This window comes from Pelecanus crispus, chromosome 1 (genome assembly GCF_030463565.1).
Source record: "Pelecanus crispus isolate bPelCri1 chromosome 1, bPelCri1.pri, whole genome shotgun sequence".
In the NCBI taxonomy this organism is placed as follows: domain Eukaryota; kingdom Metazoa; phylum Chordata; class Aves; order Pelecaniformes; family Pelecanidae; genus Pelecanus; species Pelecanus crispus.
This window is the reverse complement of record NC_134643.1, coordinates 110,536,606-110,555,405: the sequence shown is the minus strand read 5'-3', so window position 1 is coordinate 110,555,405 and position 18,800 is coordinate 110,536,606.

Here is an 18,800-nt window from a genome sequence, read left to right as displayed (position 1 = left end):
AATTCTGTAGACCTATGCACATGACTAGTCTCAAAATGTTCACTGATACTATTTATCCAGGTAGAGTTTTGACCCTGTGGGTGTTAAGCAGCAGAATATCATCAAGGGGAGATAGTAAAACAGTTACCTAGAAGCATCTCAAAGACATCTATAACAGGAAGGACTTGATTTGCTTACCACAAAGATAAAAATTGCCAAGATTAAGGAAGGAAGGAGCAAGGATCAGTCATAGGAGACACTGAAAGAGGGATGTATTATCATAGAGACTGAAAACATGACAGCTAAATCTTTTCTTTACACTACAGTGTTACCCACTTTTGGTACAAGAAGCTTAAAAGTAGTAGTGATTCATTTAAAGGAAATAATGGCAAATCTCTATTTGTGTATCCATAAAATTAAACAAGGAATATAATTAAACTGTTTCTCTCAAACATGATTACAAGTGATGATTTCACCCATACATGGGGTGCGTTGTCTGTCGTCCACTAAACTTCCTTGGTATCACCTTTTCTTGGCCATTCATTCTGTATTTCCTTCAGGATGTAGTTTAATTTCAGTCATCCCATATTTAGCAACCTACAGTTGTCAGTTTAGTTATAATGTCACTAGTTATCTCTGCTTTGAAGCATTTTTTCTGGATTACTCCTTTTTTTCAGCACATAATTTGGAGGACAAAACAATGGCAGAGATTAAATTGCACCTCATATTTTTTGTGACATTCTTCAAGGGGCACATTTTTTATTAGAACAGATTGGTAATTCCTTGAATTTTAATACCAGTATACAGGAAGACCTGGTGCATATTTCATTTAGTTGTTTACATAGACCCCTTCTGATGTAAGTGTTCCTACAACTAACTGAAGGTGAAAAACTGTGTAATTTCTGCATAAATAATTGCAGGTGCAAAAAGAAGTCCTGTGTAAGTGCAGATGTTAAATAAAGCTGTAAATTACTGTTATTAAAGAGCCAAGAAGAAGGATTAATCATATGTTTAGAAGGACCATCAAGATTAAAATAAAATCTTTCCTTTGAACCCTTGATTTTACCTTAAGGTAATTGCAGCAAGGTTGAGTCTGATTAATTCAAGCATATCTTATTTTATACAGAAAAATCTATGTATTTTCTCTATTCCTTGATGAACACATAACAGCAAGCACCCCTTTTTTAACCCTTATTCGTAAAGCTTGAATATACTTGTAGCTGTACAGAGAAACACAAAAAACATGGGATTTTTAAAATACATGGAATTTAGCAGCAGAAATCTGCTGGAAATTTTTTATTTTTTTATAATTTTGATTTGGAATGAAAACTCCCCCAAAACTTCAAAGGTCTTCAAAGCTCCAGAAAAGGAACACAGGCCTGATTATGGGGCAATGTACTCAGGAAGACCTTGGGTCCAAAGCTAGAAATACAGAAAGTTCAGCCTGTGCTCCTACATTCTGAAGTACTTTCTAAAACCCTACCCTGAGTGTATATTGCAAAATAAAGTATTAAATCAAAGTGTCTATGTATTATGATACACAGGTCTTTGCCTTGCACTCCCCTTTCTGTGTCTTTCTAGGTCTTCAGTAACATATATAACATTGGGACTTCTGGTAACTATCAAAAAGCTGTCATTTACTGTAAATTTTCTAGCTTTTCAAAGATTAGCTACAAGCCTGTAAACTGCAGGAAACAGTGTTAATAACACCATGAAAGCAACACATGGCAGACCTGAGCAGCTATACGTTCCACAGAGCTGAAAACCTTGCTGTGGAATTACTTAAAATGCATCTTGACATAGGGAAAAAGAGGTAGATATGATTTTGTTAAGGGACATCATTTTATCTATGTATAAATGTGTATATATACATATACTGTCTTGTAGGAAAAGCAATAGAACTGTTCTTTCTTTTGATAAACTGTTCCCAACTAGTCATCAAGGCAAAAACCTCATCCAAGCAACGGACACACCCCCAGACTCAAACCCCAGAAAAAAACAACAACAAAAAACTACCCAACAAAAAAAAAAACCCAAACCAAAACCAGCCACTACACATATAGTTTATATGACAGATGAAACTGTAGGAAGGAAGTTTTAATGACTGGAACCACAGAGACTGAACCCAAAAACTGTGAATGAGCACTGGCAATCATGTATTTGAGATTTCCTCCAATTTCTCTCAAAAAAAAGCTAAAAAGGTAACCAAAGCATTAGTCTTAGGGCAGCAAGGTGCTTATTAAGATTACAAGATCACCACATACGCTTTATCTCTCAAAGCTGATTTCATCAGGGGAGCACAGTCTTCTGTATTTCCATCTTCTGAAATTATTGCTTCTAGTTCTTCTCCTCCCCCTTTTCCCCCCTCCACTGGATACCCCCATCAAATCTACATCAAGGTCTCCTGTTTCAGTCATTTTATAGTCTAGTTCAGCATGGTGGCTTACTTCCATTTCTTTTCACAAAATTTTATAGCCTCCTTCTTGCTATCATATTAAACTAATTCTTTCCATCCGTTACATGCTGACTGCTTGAATTCTGTTTCTATTGTTCAAATTTGGTGTCTTTGGTCTTTTTATTACCATTCATCCCATGCTTTATTACCTTATTTTACTTTCCCTACAACATGGCTTTATTTCAACGGCTTCACTTGTAACATCTCCCTCCTGCCAATAAATCTCAGTTTGCCCAATTTCAGACTGACTTTTAACCATTTTGGTAAGTTCCATTTTCCCCCCTTCAAAGCACACACGCAAAAATATGATGAGACAGGGGCAAACAGATCAATTAGGATGGATAAAAATAAACAGCGGTTAGAATTGATCCCCATGTTCTTCAGTAAGCCCAAAGAAAAATCTTAAGACATTTAAAAAAAAATTTATTTTTTTTTTTTTTTTACTTTATTTTTCCCTGCAAATGTGGGTTGACAAAAAAACCTTGGCAAGTGTATGAGACCCAAGGAGGATAGCAGTCTCAATGGATGAAGAGGACCAGTGTTGATCAGAGGGGGCTCAGGCAAGTGCGCTATATTTGCAGGCAGCAACCACTTTAGCCCTTACAGAGTCTGCAATGCTCCTCAACATACAAAATAATCTGCTGGGTTTTCCTCAAATGTTTCTTTTGCCTTGTACATTTTTGTTGGCCATGGAACTCTGTAACAGTTCACAGATTTATGTTCTCCTTTACCTTTGAGATTTTGCTTGAGACCAGAAACCTGGATACTAGCCATAAGGTTGCATTCACCCATGTGCCTACTGAGAAGGAAATAAAATTTCCTCCATTTATATTTGTTTGCTGTATAAAGACTTTACAATCACCATCTGTGTCCCGTACTCGACATCTATGGGTCAGCCTTCACCATAGCACCTGAAGTCCTCATTTGCTGTTCCTATCAGAGTCAGCACATCTTTCAACAAAACAGTCAAAGCTAGGACAGTTTTCAAAGTATTTCAAAAGGCAAGTGATCTTATGAACAAAATTCTTCTCTGCTAAAAGGTGTGGAAGAGGGGATAGAAGTTTATTCCATGGCTGCTAGACAAACTTTGGTTTCCCTTAAGAGAATGTTTGGTTGAAGGTTGATACTGGAAACAGCCAAATACCTACCAATTTCTGAGGAACCCACCCAAACAGACCATTACCACAGTGACTGGAAGAAAGAATACTTATGTAATTTGCCTGCTAACCTCAAGCACAGCAGAGTTTGGTGAAGCTCTGCATTGGCCTCCTGCAGATATGAAGAAAACACCAACTTCAAGTTTTCTTCTTTTTTTTTTTTTCCTTCTTACTTGAGAGCACAGCTTAAGGTTATATAAAGAGCATGTATCACACCACTATAAACCACACCCTTATTACATATCATTTATCCCAGGTAAGTGTGTGTGCGCACATACGCGCATATGCATGTGTGCACTCTGTTTCCTAAGTTTCTGAGCTTGAAGAAGTATTCTGAGATTTAGATCTTCCTAGACAGTGAAGATATTCTGTTTCCAGGACTTGGTCAGCTGACCCCATCAAAACCCCGAATACAATCACTGAAATCTAGGTAGAGGCTGTGATTTTGCTCTCAACATTCTTCCCAAATTTGCCAAATAATGAAAACCACAGTAGTTATTTAAGCAATTATTAAGAACCCCAATTATGTAATTTAGTAGTATAACTTAATTTACTCAAAAAGTTTCCTTTAAGTTTAATAACTACATTATAAAACAAAAATAAGACAACTAATTGTAAATGCTTTAGAATTTGATTCATTAGTGTACTACTATAAATGAATGACCTCTCCCTTATCCAAAAGGAAACACTGGACTAAAATACAGGGGAAAAAATTACTTTTGTTAACAGCTCCCCATAAATCACTTAAAGCATAATTCAGCTGCCGTACCACAGAAAAAGTTTAAAATAGCTTCATAATATTTTTCCCCTTAATCATTTCAAGAAGGATCACACAATCAAAAAAAACCCGTAAATATCAAGTTAATGTATAAAAAGGTGAATGAGACTTCTATCATTAACTAGTTATAGTTATCTTTCAGAATTCTTACATGGTTCTAATTTCCAAATTCATTTGGAAGAACACATTAGAGAAGGTTTGGAAACTGAATGGAAGTAAATATCTTTTAGTTCTTCAGTTAGCTTAGTCTGTCTCCTTTACCTATTTTACTTTCAACTACTTCAGTGGGGAGAGACAGGGGGTTTTTGTGGATGCTCGAAGGAGCTTTTTTTTTATTTGTGGAGCTTTGAAGGAAAGGGTTGTGTATTGAGGACAAAGGAGATGGAGGAATCTGTTAACTGGGAAGATTGTTAGGGCACATCTCAGAGTAGAATTTAGCCAAATACATTTAGCAGCTCTTGAGACTTCAATGGAAAGCACAGCATGGTGCAACACAAGATTTGATCTAAGAAAAACTGCAAGCCCAGCAAGACTTTCTGACTACTGAGATTGATTATGGTGCGTAACCAATAGGTTAAAAAAATACAAAAAAGAAAAAAAATCTATGGATATTTGCAGTCCAATTTGCAAATAAGCTCTTTGCAGGACTTCTGTATTTGCTTGTTTAAAGACATAGGAATGTTCCAGATCTACAAAGTGTACACAGAAAAAAGTGTTTAAGATCATTATTTTTGTACATCACTTATTTTGTATATTATTATTATTTTCCCTTCCTTTTCTGTCCTATTAAACTGTCTTTAGCTCAACCCAGGAATTTTACTCTTCCCCCCCCCCCCCCCCCCCAGTTCTCTCCCCCATCCCACTGGGGAGGGGGAGAGTGAGCTAACAGCTGTGTGGTGTTTAGCTGCCTACCGGGTTAAACCACAACACAGACCTTCTTGAGTTCTGTTTTGTAATAATTAAACATGTACAATGAAATAGTTCCTAACCTTCAGGCCTGTGCTTTGAAAGAAATACCACCACAGAGCTGGCTCTGTGGATCAACTCAGTAACTATTTATTAAGCAAAGGAACTGAAGACTTTCCAGCTCATTTACCTTTGTGTGACACACTTGCAATAAAGAAAACATACAAGAAAAAAAAATGTAGAAAAATAAGTTCCTTTCAGCATCTTTCAACATAATTTAACTTCTAGAAGGAGGACAAGGGAATGTCATGCAACTAAGTCTTTGTAACACACCAAATGTTTCCACACAGAACAGAATTACCCACATAAGTCAATTTTTCAAGAATATTAGATCAGATTAGGTGCAATGATACAAATGGCATTGGAGGTCAGTTTATATCTATATTGTTCTACCAAACCTGCTAACGTCCTGAAGTATCTCTAAATCATTTCAAAAGAACAACCGAGAACAAGGAAGAGCTGCCTATTTTGGCTGTGATGTTCGTTTATCACAGTGTCCTTCTTAAATAGACAATTGCTTCACAGAAAGAATGACAATAACTGGAAAAACAATTTACTAATATTAGTGGTGATTCTTTAGATATCATTATATAATATTCTATCCTAGAAGTACTTGATAATGTGAAAGTAAACTTTCAAGTCTAACAAATGGCAAAGACTATTCTGAGGAAAAAAAAGCAGTTCTTAAACACCTTAACTCAACTTTCCCTCCACTAGAGGAAAAAAATGCAAGCATATCAATGAGCTTCATCATTATTTTCATTCACTCTGTTTCAAAAATGAGTTTTTTCAGAATTTACTCTGCAGCTTTTAAAAAATAATTGACTGTAACCTTTTTTTCAGGTTTTAACCATGATGTTCAAACTATGCTTTGTCTGACCTAAGAAAGTCATTGTTGCTTTGTAGAGCCTATATCTCGAGTATAATTATAGCAACTTTGAATGGCTGAAAATACACTAGTCATAAACCATTGCCCAAGAGTTACATTTGTTATTGAGAATGTACTGTAATTTTTGCAGTTTCATAATTCAAACATGGTAATTAATATTTTTACATAAAAGCTAAGCAACTCTTAATAGCATCCTAAGTGTGCCTTGGATGGCATGCTTAGGTTCACAGTGCTACCAATACCAGAAGGTAAGATGTAAAAACCACAGTTTTGTTTTCATTCTCTCTTGCTAAGGTGACCTGTCAAAAAGAGATAGTTTCTTAAAAAATTAAAAGAAACCCCAAACCCTGAACTCGCTCACACTCTCTCCCCCATATTCTGCATTTCTGCTATCTGTTCTGCTTTCAAGTATTAAAATGTTCCAGGAGACATGCCTGCCTTCCCATTCACCAGTAATGGAGGAATGCTGACATAGGAGCATGATCAGATATATTATTGAGGTTGCTCATGCTCCAGCATGCACAAACAATTTGTCCTAAACCAGTTTGACAAAAATCATGCATCAAAATTAATCTCCCTGAGAAAACCTTTTAGTTTGAAGCATATCCAACTAGTTGTAATATGATTATTCCACTCTGCATTTATCTCTAGGTCTCCAGCTGGAAGACCAGACCCGCAGTTCCCCCAGCCAACATCAGGTTGCAGACAGCTGATCAAGCATCCTCTGTGCTTACTGGCAGATTAGCATTCCCCCCTCTGTTTTTGAGGAAAAGCAAAGCGTGCTTTTATATTTGGGTACGTTAGACTATACTTCTTTATTTAGACTTTTGTAAATAGTCAGAGACCAGAAGTGCACTGAGACTATATGTAAAGGTAAAAAGCGTTTTAATTTTAAATTAAATCTAAGTTTTATCCATGTCATTAGGGGTTAATAGTTTATGGTGTGTCTTAACCTACACAACTGGACAAAAATTTTCTATTAGGTTCTCAGGGAACAAGTCGTCCTTATCTGAGAGATCAACTTTGTTACGGTTTAACAGAGACAGGATGTAACAGATTAAAGACACACCTTTCAATTTTGTGAAAGTTGTCAATAACTTGGCTTCCAACTTCTATTTAATAAAGGAAAATAAAAAATATAGCAGTTATTATGAGAACTTGGTTATTTCCAAGATGTTTTAATTTCTTGTTAAAGCTGTTTCGTCTTGAATACTGTTAAGGAGCCTTTAGAAATAAGGGAATATCTATATGGCACAACATATTGTGGTGCAGAGAGAGCTGCACCACTTGGTTACTCAGTAGCAATATATCTGCCTTAGCATGGCACCTTGACAGGAGCAATTGTCCAGTTATATTTGCATAGCCCAAGTTTCTTGTAAGTGGGCGACTCTGAAAATGAAGCATAATGTTCAACTAGATGGAATACTTCATTACACCACAGGAATTGAGGTTGTCCCGGGGAGCCACCCTAAGACAGAATACAGGAAGTGTCAGCTTCCACATAGCAGTGTATCATAAGAATACAGTAGTTTAATATGAAACTTTCTCTAAAATAAGATGTTTCCTTAGAAACATTCCTGATGTTTCCTCAGAGGTAAGACTTAACTGACAAGCCAACTAACAGAACTCATATCTCATAGGCAGCTTTTGTTGAACAGAAACACCATTATTCCATTGATAAATATAACAATAACCCCTTTCAGACAACATGGCACAGACCAAAAAACTGGCTGCAAACTTATCTAGTCAGGCTACCTCACCTTTTGAGTGCTGCAATAATTAATTCTTCAAAAACTATTTGTTGGTGCTTACAATTTACACTCAACAAGAAGTTTTATAAGTTAAGCAAATAAATCTAAGTACAGAGTGTACATTTATTTTATCATCTTTACTAGATTCAGTGAAGTGTTACATCCCTGAGTTCCCCAGCAGTTAGCAATAACATTGCTTCTGCAGTATGATATACCCCAAACCTGCCAGGTTTGTTGTGGGGTTTTTTTGGTTTGGTTTTTTGGGGTGGTTTTTTTTTTTTTTTGTCCAGTTAGACCTCTGACACTGAGTCATCTTATAACAAGTCTACACAAGTTCAGTCTGTGGCACAACTGTGGAGAAAAACACAAAACATTTCAAAACAGATTATGATCAGATGAGATAAGAAAGAGATCTACAGGATAATCTACGTTAGAGGCTGAAAAAATAAGGAAACTGTAGGACAAAATACTAGAATTCCCTTTATTATTGTTCAGCTCATTTTCTTTTAACTTGCTGCTTGATTAAAATTGCTAGGCAGTATTTTATTGTAGAACATTCCCTCATGCAAACAGCCAGAGAAAAATGTGGTGCCAGTTACATGCATTGACCTCCTTTCTACAAACTTCTCCCCCAGAAAATTCAACTCTTTGCAAAAGCCAATGCAATCAGAAGTTGACATCTGTGCTTCTCACCTATAGTCATAGCACAATTATAAAAATTTAATTGAAAATTGTTTATTATAGCTGAGCAATGAATAATAAAAGCCATTCTCCATCTAGTTCATTTTCTACGGAAAAAACATAGAAGAACAGAGACTAAGTCACTCAACTGTTCTTATTTTGCATACATTACAAAAACATAGAATGGAACTATTTTCCCCTCCCTAAGACTGGAAGCAAGGGTGAAAGATGAGAGGAATGCCCTGTAAAACTTCTAAGCGAACAATTTCAGCTCCCTGTAGAACAAAAGTATCAGTGCTCTTGTATATGTTCTAAAAGTATGTATGGAAACTATTGCAAGCCATCTATACTTCTGTTTCATTTCTATTTGTTTCCAACTCCAAAGCTTTATTTGCACTTCACTTCTCGAATTTAACCTTAGAGCTCCTTAGAAGAAAAAACTTGCATCTCCCTTTTAGGTCTCGTGTTTCTGTCCCAACTGGGAGACCCAACAGATGTAGAATTTTACTTTTTAATGCATTCTCTAATGACTCACTTTTAAAGTGACTGAAACACTATCTCTAATTATAGCCACAATATGTTCCTCAGTGATTTTCACATCCTGTCTAAGCATCACATTATGTTCTTCCAATAATTATAGCCTTTCTTCCATCCTTTTTGCTTTTATTTCAAGCCAGTCAAAACTTAAATTCAGTCTTTAACTTCATTACATAAAGCTTCTCCCCCATACTAGATGTTCTTTGCATGTTAAAAAGTAGTTGCTGTTTAAGACCACCTTATAAACATTTTGACACATTGTTTCTTTCCCTTGTGGATACATGATGTACTTCAGTCTGGACTTCCAAAACCAAAGTTTAAACTTGATTCTGAAGACTGTCCTCACAAGGAATCTAATTTATATGCATATCTATGAAAAAGCTGTATTTTAAAAACAAATAGGTATAAACAAATCCATTGTATTCCTTTGTTGTAAATACTCTTTTCTCTCATAGGGGACTGAGTCAAGACACAGATCACTGTCAATAATTAAAGATGTTCTAATAAATAAGTTGTTGTTATTAATAGAAGATAACTTCACACAGTGCATTTATTTTCTTGGTCCCTCATAGAATCATAAAATTGAAAAGACCTTTAAGATTATCCAGTCCAAGCATTAACCTAACATTACCAAGTCCACCACTAAACCAATTAAGGGTATAGCAGCAATTTCATACGTGCATACACACATACTCTCAGTCACCCTGCTGGAGCAACAGTTGGGAGGCCAACCCCTGCTATTTATTCAGAAGTGGCACATTGTATGGATGCATCACTGACTTTTAGGTTAGAAAGTCTCTCAAGGGAATTTTTCTGCTTCAACAGACATGTAACTAATCCTGTCGACTTTGTCTGCATATAGTAGCCACTGTCTTCTTGGATGTGGTCTGAATTACACAGCCTGTCATCAATGCTAATCTGTGCCAGTGGCCTTGCATATTTTTAGCTGACTGCGTCCTAAGTTTAGCAGTTCTTGTGGATCCAACACAACCACTAGTTTCCAGAGCTAGTGGATTCTTGGGAGCCTCTCACATATTATCTGCCAGCACATAACTTTTTCTCTCTTTGGCCTTCTGTTTCATGGCAGATGTTTCTCTTTTCAAATACATAGGTACCAATAAAAGATACTGACATGAACTGGCACAGAGGAAACTTTCACCACAGTTTCTTCTTAAGAGTATCTCAAAGTCTTGGTACACCCTGTTTTGATATATTTCTTCATTGTGATAGGAGTGCATCTAAAGACTCATTTTAAATGAACTTGCCCTGAAAGACCGCACATATTTAAGTGGGCATATTTAGTTTGCAGATGATACATTGATTCCATCCAAAGCATTATGTTCCTTCCACCATACTCCAAAGAACTAGAATTATTATCTTTAATTTTTCCAAATTTCTCGTATCCCCTTTTTTTCTTTAAGTAGGGGAGTTGAGTGGACACAGAAAGCCCTAATTATTACACTGCTGGAATTTCTCTCATTTCCTAACTACAAGGAAAACAGTCAAGAGAAGCATCTCCCTTGATTGCATGCTTAGGCATTCACTAAATCAGAAAAGTAAATTGCAGGAGAACAAAACAATTTTCCAAATTCTTCCGAGAAGGGCAGCAATGCATTTTGGCTGCAACATGGCTAGATTTGTTTTAAGTTGTTCTATAACAACCCGAGAGTTTTCACAAGCTGTATTTCTTGGTCACTAGCACACAAGTTGCCCATTTGCCACACGCTCTTCCTGCCAGTGCTGCAGCATATCTATAGCTCTGCAAGGCTAGTAAGCAATTGAACAAGCACAGCCCGACAAAACGGAACAACAGACCAAAAGATTCAGTAGCACAGTCAGTCTGTCCTGGACTGACACTTGCCCTAATACAGATCACTCAGCACACACACTCCTCCCTCCCAACTTTTAGAGATAAACAACCCTGAATGCCTAGGTAGAGCAAGAACTCATTGTGCTCTGGAGGTACCTTATCACCCTATATGTACTCAGAGACAGTATCCTGGATATCTTATTTAAGATTATTAAATAATGTTGTAATTCACCAGACTGATAGTTAAATTGGTATTTTGAGGTGCAATCTCAGATATCCTAAGTTTCTTCCAATCATAAGTTTTCATTCTTTTTCATTTTAGTCCAGATGTTTTCAGGGAACACACAAATATGTTCCTGCACTTCTGAAGTCAGTCATATACATTTTAATGGCACTACTTCAGGGCAAGAGCAATAGACTTGTGACTAGATTTCAGCCTGGACTCAACCAATTCAGCCAGAAAATAAGTGCCTCCTTCCTGTAAGTATGAAAAAACCCCACCAAAACCAAAACCACACACCCCCGAAACAATGATAACAAGAAAGACCAGATAGCCTTAGATAGAATCATAGAATGGTTTGGGTTAGAAGGGACCTTAAAGATTATTTAGTTCCAATCCCCCTGTCATGGGCAGGGACACCTTCCACAAGACCAGGCTGCTCAAAGGCCCATCCAGCCTGACCTTGAACACTTTCAGGGATGGGGCATTCACAGCTTCTCTGGGCAACCTGTTCTAATGCCTCACCACCCTCACAGTGAAGAATTTCTTCCTTCTATCTAAGCTAAATCTACCCTCTTTCAGTTTAAAGCCATTACCCCTTGTCCTGCCGCAACAGGCCTTGCTAAAAGGATTGTCCCCATCTTTCCTATAGGCCCCCTTTAAGTACTGAAAGGCCCCAATAAGGTCTTCCCTCAGCCTTCTCTAGGCTGAACATCTCCAATTCTCCTAGCCTGTCCTCATAGGAGAGGTGCTCCAGCCCTTGGATCATCTTCATGGTCCTCCTCTGGACTCACTCCAACAGGTCCATGGTTAGGATATGGTTGGCCTTCTGGGTTGCAAACACACATTGTTGGGTCATGATAAGCTTCTCATCAACCAACACCCCCAAGTCCTTCTCCTCAGGTTTGTTCTCAATCCATTCTCTGCCCAGCCTGTATTTGTGTTCAGGATTGCCCTGACCCATGTGCAGAACCTTGCACTTGGCCTTGTGGAACTTCATGAAGTTCACATGGGCCCACCTCTCAAGTCTGTCAAGGTCCCTCTAGATGGCATCCCTTCCCTCTAGCGTGTCAAATGCACCGCACATCTTAGTGTCAGCAACAAACTTATTGAGGGTGTACTCAATCCCACTGTCCATGTCACCAACAGAGATGTTAAACAGCACCAGTCCCAATATTTATATACTTGTCCCTGTCTTGGATGACTAAGCTGTTGATCTTCAAGTTCCTTGGTAGCTATTTATCCAGGATGTTACATCTATCTTTCTTTGTCCTTATGATAACATGTCAGATGCAAGTTTCTGGAAGGATGTCACGCTGATTTAGTGCAACCATAATGCATCCTCTTGCTAGGCATCCTTTAACAAGAGCTAGTTAAAGCTGTCCAATAAATGTGAAAATTTATTCTTGAGTTGTAAAGTCACAATGAAAAAATAGGAGTGGAATCAATTAAGACAGCTAACAGTTTAAATGGACTTATCCAGTTCATCAGGAGAAAATTTACAGTGCTCATAAAGATGGCATAAAAATGTTTCAGTCTGGCTGTCAATGCCAGCATGAAAATATTTTCATTGACAAGAGAAACATGCAGCAACTAGGTCTCATGACAGCTGCCGTCCCCCATTAGCAGCAGTAAGGGAGGTGGAAGGGAAGAGGTTTTTGAAAAAAGGAGTTAGTATGGCAAAATAAAGCTTCAGTTGCAGAACTTAGGGCATTTTGAACATACAGAAAAGTGTATCACAGATCCCCAAACTGCAGCCATCAAACGGGCCCTGCAGAGAACCCATCCTGACCCAGCCATACTTATTACAAGCTCCAGGTTGCCATCTCTGTGCTGTGATGCCAAGTACATCCCCTTGGTATAGAGAACTAGCTCAGGAATCTCTTCCCACAAATCTGATATTCTTTTGTTTATTTTAAAGTCAGGATAAAGGCTAGCTTTCTGAATGACAGCGATTCATGCCTCATATCTCAGTCCTACACTACCAGTATATTTTGGCTCAGAATTTGGATTAGGAAAGTACTCAGTTATGAAGAAAATATTTTCAATATTAAGTTCTGAAGAGGCATTTCACAATAGGCCAGAAATGTTCTCTTTTTTTTATTATTATATGTAGGACTTCAGGAAAGAAAATAATTTCCAGTTACAGATGGTATTTAAATGTTAGCACTCCACAGCTGTGCATAGCCAGTTCAGCCTTTGTGCATTTTCCCTAAGAATCTATATAATAGTTCACACCTTTTGTTTAGTATTATTAAGAAGACTGGATGGCTTGGGTAATGGCAACAGATATGAACTGTAGATTGCAACATCAGATGGCAGTAAAAAAAAAAAATATCAGTGGGAATTGAGATACACTAACATCCATGAGAAATGGGTTTGACTTCACACTTAAGAAGATCATGGCTGGTTAAGTTCCAGACTGACAGAATAGACAAGATTTTAACAGCCAAGAGACTCGCCACATTTTCAAACCTTTGCAATTCATAATGCTGGAAGGGCAAATTAAAATCTGCAACAGATACAGGGCTATCATTTCTCAGTGGGTCTTTTTGCTCTAGAGTAGATGAATGCGTCTATACTGCCACTTCCTGCAGAGCCTGTGACTAGCACAGTGTGCAGGGCTAAAGCATCAGTGCATACATATTTTATGTATATATATTTTATATAAAAAATATATTTAGAAAAAAGCCTACAGGCCTTTATATTTGTCCTAATGTCATGGTTTAGCCCCAGCCAGCAACTAAGCACCATGCAGCCACTCGCCCACTCCCTCTTACCCCGATGGGATGGGGGAGAGAATCGGAGCAGTAAGAGTGAGAAACACTCCTGGGTTGAGATAAGAACAGTTTAATAATTGAAATAAAGTAAAATGGTAATGATAATAATAACAATAATAATAATAACAACAATATACAAAGCAAGTGATGCACAATGCAATTGCTCACCACCTGCCAAACGATGTCCAGCCAGTTCCCCAGCCAACCCCCTCCCCCCACCCCCCCTCCGTTTATATACTGAGCATGATGTCATATGGTATGGAATAGCCCTTTGGGCACTTTGGATCAACTATTCTGGCTGTGCCCCCTCCCAGTTTCTTGTGTACCTGGCAGAGCATGGGAAGCTGAAAAGTCCTTGCCTAGCATAAGCAGTACTTAGCAACAACTAAACCATCAGCATGTTATCATCATTATTCTCATACTAAATCCAAAACACAGCACTATGCCTGCTACTAGGAAGAAAATTAACTCTGTCCCAGCCAAAACCAGGACACCTAAGCATGTACATAGACAGATGAAGTACTGAAAATTTTAAAAAGTTTTGAAAAAATGTCTTTTGCCCATTCATACAACCAATTAAGATTCTTCATTGCTCTGTTTGGGATTTTTTTGTTGTTGGCTCCCCCTCCCCCTTTTCTTAACAGAATCATAGAATGCTTTGGGTTGCAAGGGACCTTTAGAGGTCGTCTAGCCCAACCCCCTGCAGTGAGCAGGGACAGCTTTAACCAGATCAGGGTGCTCAGAGCCCCATCCAACCTCACCTTGAATGTTGCCAGGGATGGGGCCTCCACTACCTCTCTGGACAACCTGTTCCAGTGCTTCACCACCCTCACTGTAAAAAATTCCTTCCTTATATCCTATCCTTATAACCCCAGCTCCCTCAGCCTGTCCTCATAGGAGAGGTGCTCCAGCCCTCAGATCATTTTTGTGGTCCTCTTCTGGACCCATTCCAACAGTTCCATGTCCAAGTCCTGTGCTGAGGGACCCAGAGCTAGACGCAGTACTCCAGGTGAGGTCTCACCAGAGCAGAGCAGAGGGGCAGAATCACCTCCCTCGACCTGCTGGCCATGCTTCTTTTGATGCAGCCCAGGATTCAGTTGGCCTTCTGGGCTGCAAGCGCACATTGCCGGCTCATGTCCAGCTTTTCATCCACCAGGACCCCCAAGTCCTTCTCCGCAGGGCTGCTCTCAATCCCTCCATCCCCCAGCCTGTATTGATATCAGGGGTTGCCCCGTCCCAGGTGGAGGACCTTGCACTTGGCCTTGTTGAACCTCATGAGGTTCACACAGGCCCACCTCTCCAGCTTGTTCAGGTCTCTTTGGATGGCATCTCATCCTTCTGGCATGTCAACTGCACCACTCAGCTTGGTGTTGTCTGCAAACTTGCTGAGGGTGCACTAGATCTCACTGGCTATGTAATTGATGAAAATATGAAACACTCATCCCAGTACAGATCCCTGAGGGACACCATTTGTCACTGGTCTCCAGCTGGACATTGAGCCATTGACCACTACCCTCTGGATGCAACTATCCAGCCAATTCCTTATCCATCGAACTGTCCACCCATCAAATACGTACCTCCCCAATTTAGAGAGAAGGATGTTGTGGGGAACTGTGTCGAAGTCTACAGTAGCCCAGATAGATGACATCCATTGTTTTTCCCTTGCCCACTGATGCAGTCACTCCTTCACAGAAAGCCACTACATCAGTCAGGTAGAATGGATCATTCAGATTCAAAAAAGGCACAAAAATTACGTGTTGTTCACTAGAACAGATCTGCATTAGATGAATACCTTGAGTAAGCTTGAAAACAGAAATAAACTTTGAATGACTAAGTTATAATTTATCTCCATGAGATGAAAAGAACAGTGCCATGGAGGAAACAGGACTCCCAATAAGCAAGTCAGGAGGGAAAGAAGTGATACACAAAAATGAAGATATACAATTGCAATCTCTTGTAGCTACTATGAAGGAATAATGCACATGAGTTTTGACACCATATAAACAATACTTGTTTAGTACAGTAATAAAAGCTTTGGAATTAGAGTAATAATCCCATTTAATTCATTCCATTTGGATTAGATATTCCTAAACTAGCTATCCCTTGCTTTGATTGCAACCCCAACCCACTATTTCTTGAAGAACTACAAACAACTGAAGCAATCCAACTAGGCAGAATTGCATGGAAAATGAAAATATTTTAGAGGAGGCGCTACTACACAAAAAGAAGTACAATTTATATTTAGTCATGTATATCATTCTTAACTAATCCTAGGTATTAAATATTTGCCTATTGTGATAAATATTTTTTATATATATATTTAACTTTACTTTTTTTTGAAATCATAACCCCCACATTCCTACCAAATCCATTTAACAATCTAATACTTCCTCTGTTATAGTTCCTTCTTTATAACTAAGTATTTCAGGACCAGTCATGCAAAGCACTATGCACTTTCTTTATACACGGATTTTTGGTGGAATTAAAGCATCTGTTAAATGCCCAGCAAATTTTAACATACTATGGCCATAAAAATTCCATCAGGAAAGAAAAAGGTCTTAGATGCTACTTGATACTTCAAAAATATCAGTAATTTAAGCTATGAAATAAAAAGATTCAGAGGTCGGTAACACTGCTATGAGATACTGTGAAGGAGAATAAGTAAGAAGCAAATAAGGCAGAAAATGTAAACAAGTTTTCATTATTACTCATCTTGAGGATTCTCTCCAAAGACTCAAATGATAATTTATAACTGCATTTGACATCTCATTTCCCTTGCAGGGATCTTGTTGCCACTATGAGTGGGTTTTTTTGCATACATATGTGTCCATGCATGAGCTACCAGAGGATGCATGAGCAGGTACAATAGATACCGTAGAGGTAAAAATGTAACTTGTGAAATAAAAATCAGATTATTTTCGAGCTCTTAAGTTGTTTCCATTTCTCGTTGGCAATGTCTACAAGAAACATATTAAAATGTGATATGCATAATGAAAGGGCAGAAACCCTTTCAAGTTGATTTCGATAGACAAAATATCCAATATAAAGATGTGGTTTTGCTTTCTAAACACCCACTGTGAACCGTGATTGCAAGTTAAAAAAATGCATTATTTCACGTGCACGCCCTAGTAGGCATTGGAGATATTCAGTGCATAGGAGATTATAGAAGATTTTTGCAGAAACCTAACTTTTTTCAATGGGTAATTGATTTGAATATAAAAGAAGTCTTATTGTACAGGACCAAACTGAAGAAAAAGGATGGAAGACAAAAAAACCCATGTGTCAAAATGATGCAACAGCAGGATCTCAGAAGGGAAATTACAGTACTTGAGTCTCTTCATACTAGCCAATTTGACAGAATTGCAGAAGACATACAGATGTTATCGAGCAATGATTGTGCCATTAAACAAAGACTGGAAAATACTGAGAATGAGTCAGAAGGAGCTCAGATCGAGATGGCAATGTTGAAAGAAGAAAAATAGACACTTAAAACAAGAACAGAAGATAAACAGGGCAGAAAATGGAATAACCTATCAAAATGATTATTCAATAATGGCAATTATACTTTCAGTGAGACGAGACCATGCCACTAAATTAGGATCAGAGAAGCAGCTAATAAATTCCAAAATGTGTGCTGCCTGAGTAGCTGAGTTATTTGATACATTTCTTTGCAATGGCAATTAAAGTTATTGTAGCTTACAGCAAAATTAAAAAAGCTTGAGTTGCCAAGCTTGTACACAACCAGGTCACAAACCTTAAATTCCAGTATGAAGAAGCCATGCATCCTAGATGCCATAAGGCCAGAACTTCAGCTGGTCTGGGGGAAATATAGTGGCATGTAATTTAATGAAAATATACTGGTTCACAGCCAGCTGACTACTGTTCAAAAGAGGACAAAGCTTAAACCTAAAAGGAGCAATGGGCTGTACACCCCCCTGCTACCAACATGTCAAACAAACTGCTATAGCCATGTGCTGAATAGAAGAGTGCTGCCTTTTTTAGCCCACCTGTAAAGCTGACCTTTTTGCCAGCTATTGTTTTGAAATAGACTTCTTGGAGATATTTCAACCTATAAGGTACCAGACTAGACCATTTTAGAACATCAAGTAGTTCCTTCTTTTTGGGTTTTTGTCCCCGACTAATGGCTTCTGCCATTTTTCTTACTGAGAACTATAGAGTGTGTTTCAGTTGATTTAGTTCATTCCCATTCTTGCTAACTCAGAAACATGTTTAGGTTATATTTGATCAGATATGGTTCATAAATCTAAAAAGAGAAAAGGATTTGCAAAAATACCATTAATACATCTAGAAGCATGAGGTCTCCAAAACACGTGGAACTGAATGAAAATTGCGCAATCACAGTAAAATGCCGTGTGGCAACTTTCATACCTGAAAGCCAAATACAATAAAATACTGTTGTTAAATTAACTGTTGTAACAGAATTTTTTTGTTAGAACAGATTTAGTCAGAAATTTTCTGACAATTTTTCATCTGGAAAAAACATTAAGTTTGGGAAAAATAATAATAAAAAACCCAATCTTTCATATATGAACATGGTGATTTTAGGAGAGAGGCCATCCAAAAAGGACCTACAGTACCAGAGAGAAATTTTCAAAGAAACCAGAGATGCACATACTCATCATAGAAGCAAAAGAGTTTAATGGCTTTCATAACTAGAAACACCACTCACCAGAAATCACACCCCACACACCTGCCAACCACCCAAGCAAATTCTCTGAACATTTTTAGTAGTTATCTCTCACTCTCCTGCAGCAGATTATTATTATTTAGTTAATC